At 46.7% G+C, this 6061-nt stretch overlaps 1 non-coding gene across 1 annotated transcript; it reads right to left on the reverse strand.

Moving 5' to 3' along the window:
• Positions 1 to 518: 518 nt before the first annotated feature.
• Positions 519 to 592, reverse strand: TRNAN-GUU (transfer RNA asparagine (anticodon GUU)). Its single transcript has one exon. It is a non-coding gene; the product is annotated as a tRNA-Asn (tRNA).
• Between the last annotated feature and the right edge of the window lie 5469 nt (positions 593 to 6061).

The raw sequence follows: 6061 nt of genomic DNA on the forward strand, positions 1-6061 counted from the left end.
ATTGTTCGTGCCACAGTGAATGAGTGAACCAGTTTGCTGGTGCCAACGCGGGGTCATGTCTAGCTACTACTTTTTTTTCAATTATACTGCAATTATTGGCCGCAGCATTATGCAGCGCCTTCACAATGAAAAAGAGAGAGTGTCACTCCATTTTCACTCGAACATCAAATGCACTCTCTATTAAATCCCTCTAAAGGCGCTGCGGGTATTGCTAAAATAAATAAATAAAACCGGCTTAGTCACATCGACGCATAGTTGCACCCTCGCTAGACGTTGCTCTGCAAAAATTTTTTTCTCCATGCATCGGTTATACAACTACAGCGAAACAGACACCAGACCTCATACGCCATACCTTTAAGCGTCTACAGAATTAGTGAACAATTGACACACATAAAGAAAACAATCATATGCGCCGGCGGAGCACGGTAAGACGCTAGATGGCGGCAACACCAATAATGGCGGCGCTATTGCGATGAAGAAAGAAAAAAAAACCTCCGGGAAGAAAAAAAACAAACACCCGCCCCCGGGAGGGCTCGAACCTCCAACCTTTCGGTTAACAGCCGAACGCGCTAGCCGATTGCGCCACGGAGGCTGGACGTCGCACGGCAACGTAAAAAAAAAAAGTGGGGTTACATCACCGCCGAAGAGTATCACAAAGGCCGATCCTGTGGACAGCTATTGTTTATTAAACACTTGCCTTTGCCCGTCCCGAGCTCTAAAGTGCCACACACTGGCCCACCCAATCACGGCCCAGTGATTTCAGACCTGACCTGTATAACCGCCCCGGGCCCGAAACTCTGAACAACGATTGCACATGAGTCAATAAACTTGGCTTGGATGCAACTTTAAATGAGCTTGCCTGGCGACTTCCAGAATAATATAATACACTGCCACTAGAAACTATTTTAGATCCACTAACTAGAAATCCCTTACGCGCAGGGGTAACGGTCATGTGCAATTACCCAAGTTTTTTTTTTGTTTTTGTTTAAGCTGCACTAAATATTTAAATATTGGCTGCGGAATATAGCACAATTATTCTAGCCCGTCATCTGAATTAATCGATGAAGCGGGTATTTCTTCTAGGAGAAATCAAAATACTTGAATAAAAAAATAGCATAATGAAACGGGAATAACGCAAATTAGGTTTTTAATTAATTACAATAGTGGACATATTTCAATTTCCGAATTGTCGCCTCTTAGTATGCAAGGCATATCGACTTAAAACGAATTCTGAGGATGACACCGGTTACGAGATATGACCCGTCAACCTTGCGGTAAAATGCCCGGTTGTTCGTCTTACTTGATTAGGAAAACTCCATTGTTTACACTGCACCCCAAAATTAATTGGAGTGCCAATGCATTTCGTGGGAGACCGAAAACTATGATCTTGAAATTGACGCAGTCTTGTGAATCCATTTCAAGCCGACATACCTTGCATACTCACTAGCTACAATATGTAAATTATGTGCCGCCAAGGTATTTACAGTAGTTAGCGTGATAACGTTAGTTCTTCAGGTACGCATTTCGATTTATCAAAGAAGTAATTACTGCCTCTTCGAGTAATTTAGACCATGCAGGAAGGAAAAGGTTAGAAGAGAGCATGACGTCACGTAGCCAGCCTTTCCAGGCCGTGACGCCAGTCTCTCTGCTCTGTGTCGGCCCAACACGTGACCTCTTGCGCCGAGATCACGGAGCAAGAATCCAGATTTGCCGACATGGAGGCACTTTTCCCTTCCTCCACGAGAATGGGACTGGAAAAAAAGAATCAACTGGGACTGCTAAAATCTACCGCGCGCTCTGGCCTTGCTCTGAAGTTTTCACCACGTGTTGGGACAACGCCCTTCCCTTCAATCGCGTTGCGCAATGCTCCCTCTTAACCTTCTTTCCTTCCTCTATGATTCAGACCAAGGGTTAAGATTCTCCTATTTGCCACAGGCAATTTTCTTGAAACTTGGTGCAGCCAATAAAACTTATTGACTCGCCATAACGGCCCTGCGAAAGCGGTTGTCCAACGAATCTCCTGAACACCACCGGTAAAAATGCTCAGGAGGTATTCAATGCTTTATTGCTTTAGAGTAATGGTATTTTAAATAATAGTAGTAATGAAAGTAATAGTAATATTGATAGCACTCACCGCCCATAGCGTTGCTGCAACAACATCGAAATCAGTTGTTAGGCTGGTTCTATTATATACCAAATGCTAGGGACGTCACTCCCCAAGTTGCAAGCTGCCGTCGCCGCAGCAGTTTGCGCAACATTAATCTTTATCCGAAAACGTATGCGGGGAGCGCTACGTGCTTCGCATTGATACAAGGAGCGCCGTATCGTCAATTATCTGGCACGGATGCTTGTTTTGTGCTTGTTCTTTATTGAAACGCATGCAATTCTGTTGTATATTGTATGCGTGATGCCAAACAATGTATGCACTGTTCGCTTCACTTTGCCGAGTGCTTGAAGCCTCTCCCTTACGGGGCTCCTGGCCCTGCACTGCCGCCGGGATCGGCCCACATTTTGTTTAAGGTACACGGGCACGAAAAATTCCAACCTACTAGAGGCTAACTACATCTCTGTAAAACCACCCTGTATAACACAATATAACGCACTTGGAATGATTCAGCGCAAAGCATTGAGTTTTTTTTTTTCTAACTGCCGTACAACCGACTGACCCACAACTCCCGTCTAAACGCATGGTGCCCACTCATTGCAAAGTTCTGAGCTTTATCTTTCTTTTTCTGCTCTCGCTGTCCCATGACCCATGTCTGTCTATTAGCATTATTGTTAACCGCAAATCCTCACTCTGAAATTTTGACTTTCTATCAGGCACATTAACGTTTTCAAAAAATATTTCGTCCACCATTGAGGAACGAAACACTCTACCATTGTCATTGCTAAGCAATAATGATTCTATCTTCCTTGAAATTCCATTGCACATTTTCTGACGCATATCTCGAAACTGGTGTAATGCTCAGAATGCGTTGCAAGTGAATATTTTCTGCGCACTCACTGGGCTACAAGCATGTTCGCAAATTAGGACACGGTTAGCTTCATTGGTAATGTTCGTTATACAAGAACACCCATAAAGGAGGAAGGTAAGGAGAATGCCCAAGTATTTTGTTGAAGCTGGATGGTTGACATTAATCATATCAATTGCGCAAGTTCTACATGTGCAAGAACGAGGGTGATGACAGGAAATGACAGAGGTTATCGCGGTTTTAACAGTTTCTTCTTATTGCGATAGCAATTGTATGGACACTCCAGGCGCATTATTGCCGTCACCGTGATGTTTCGCATAAAGCCCAAGGGCGATAACATCGCCGCCGCGCGTCGTATGCTGTATGTGCGAGTGAAAGCAAGCGAGATAAGCCGACGATCGCGGCTCAATATGGCGCGCGCGAAGGAGAACGCGAAGAGCAAACGCGGCGTCTTCCGTCGCGCGAGAGGCTGTGGGGGAGCGAGAGGGAGTGGTGCAGCGTTCTGCTGTGGTAGCAATTGCGCATTTCTAGACCGGGCGCAAGGGGAACTGACGACCGCGACTCAATCTCGCACGCCATATATGCAGGAAAGCGGATAGACAGCGCGGGAGGGAGTCGGGGCGCTTTCGACTCCGCCAACAAGTGCCGAGTTTGCACTGCAGCGTGCGGCCGGGCCCGCCGTATCTTGGAAGTGCTTGAAAGGCGTCTGCACACGGCTCATATATCTTTGTGCGCGCTGTGTTCTCGCCGCCCTTGCGTTGAAGCGATGCACCGCACGAAGGTCGAATTCGCTCGCTGCTACTGTCGCGCTTGCTCCACCCGCTTTCTTACAGCGAGTGTCCGCGCTCATTGAGTGCGATGCGTTCATGTTTGCTGATGCGCGCTGACACCATGGTCTTTAATTAATGCAGTAAGCGAACGTTTCCATGTTTATGCGGCTGATAAGACTACTGTCCGTACTTCGGATATACAGCTGCCAACTAATTTGTTATCGCAATGGATGCTTCACCTTTCGGGCGAAACTGCGACCTTTTTGAGGTTAGAAGGTCTAAGTGGTTAATGAAGGCGCCAAGCATTGGCGGCGAGGAGTTACGGAGTCGCCATCTATCGGAAGCGCCTCGCTGGCGTAGTATGAGGGATCACGTGGCGCGCTCCTCATAGGTTTTGCTGTCAGCGCTCACTAAAAACACCACGCGCGAGCTTTCCCGGACATTTCTGTAAGTACTTTAGGAACGAGAGAAGTTTTTTTACTGTCTAAATAATAATCTTGGGCAAACTGAAAGCACACAATCGTTTACAGACGCTATCTCTTTACCGAATACGTACAGTGAGCGCCACTGCGCGCGGTCGCCGCGGTGAAGTCTCCCGAACCAGCTTCTTGTGTGAAAGGTAGGTAAACGCTGAGAGCAAACTATGTGAAATATGTTCTTATAATGTTTGTATAACTAAATGGAGCGTAATAGAACGAAGCCTCAATGCAGCGATCGCACACATTCGCAGCGACCGACTGCGCGTCTGCACGCTTGTCCGCGCACTATTTCGCTTTCTCCGCGCGCGCGTTTTCGCACCGTGCCATGAGCTTTGGCCGCAGATTATGAGCATTTGACAGTATGCAAGCAAGCATTGTTGCGTGGGCGCTATCAGAGTGGTTCAAAAGTAATTTCATTGCAGAGACTCCGACGCCTACAGGGACTGTGATGTGCCGTCGCGACGATTCAATATTTTTTTTTCTTCTAAATTCTTTGAACTTTCAATATTATTTCTCGAGTTGCGTCGCACTGTATGTTCATCGGTGTTCTCAGCGTGCAATTTCCCGCTGCTCCTTTTTTGTAATCTAGTGCATTAATTCATAACATAAACATGACCACACTGTAAAATAATTTACACCCTAAAAGTGAAAAAAGGTGTAAATGTGTCTATAACTCACACCCTTAAGGTGTTATCTTTATAACGGACACCCTAAGGGTGTGAGTTATAGACACATTCACACCCTTTTTCACTTTTTAGGGTGTAAATTATTTTACAGTGCATATGCCATGATTTTTTTTAATGTGTTTCTTACCGCTGCCTTTCCACTCCACTGAACTTACCAGTATCTATAGCATCGACAAGTTCATAGACCAAACCATCATGACATTAGTCGGGCAGCGGAGTGGGGCGAGCGTCTCAGTGCGCGTTTTCAGAACATTGCAGACCGGGCGCCGTAACAGAAATCTTCCTCGCGTCTGTGCTTGCTGCATACCCGAGTTGTAGCCGATGACTGTTTGCCGGTTTTATGTTTCGCGAGCCAAGCTTCACGCAGCTTCTTGTCCTGCGGCTACGTGTGAATAAGGTTGACACCGGCCTCCGTTACGTGCGTCCGGCCCTGCGGCACCGAGCAGTAGCCTACCATGTTGCGCGCCTTCAAAGGCAGCCACTACCTACTGTAGTGCTTTCAAGCGCTGTAAAGGAGACACTCTAGGGGGGAAAATTTCGCCACTAAATGAGGACCGCAGCGTACGAGGGAATTTAAACTCTTTTTCGGCTCGCTTCGGCGATCCCGAAGCAGCCGACCGTAAGGACCGTACATTGAGGAACATCTATATATAACGGGTCAAACTGAGAGAGGCGCAGTCGCTGGCGTAAGCAAAGCGGTGTCAGTTGGTGAAGCGGCAGCATATCCCGCCCACAGCAGGTGGATATAGGTCCAGGCTTGAAAGCTTCAAGCCTAGACCTATAGCTTCAAGCAATATTTCATATGTTTATTTTTTCGAAGCCTAAAGGTAAAGCTTCAATGGGGTATCTTGTGATTCATGCTAGTACAAGCAATTTTTAAAGAAGTGTTAGCTGTGTGGCGTAGAACAAGCCTCCGAGAAAACCGTGCTCATTATTGTTAAAGATGTTAACAGGTGCTATCAATTTAAAGTGACCCTGAACGAACCCTCGGGCTTGGTGAAATAACGTAGTCCGCGGGATAGCATACGCTGCTGTGAACATCTCAGCCAAGTTTCGCCATCGTATACGCGGTGCGCGGAGCTCGCAAAGCGGATCGCGAAGTCTGCTTTTTTCTCAAACCCTCTCTCTTCAACTGAAGGTCCTCGCTCTCTTCT

The sequence above is a fragment of the Dermacentor albipictus genome, chromosome 6, assembly GCF_038994185.2.
Source record: "Dermacentor albipictus isolate Rhodes 1998 colony chromosome 6, USDA_Dalb.pri_finalv2, whole genome shotgun sequence".
In the NCBI taxonomy this organism is placed as follows: domain Eukaryota; kingdom Metazoa; phylum Arthropoda; class Arachnida; order Ixodida; family Ixodidae; genus Dermacentor; species Dermacentor albipictus.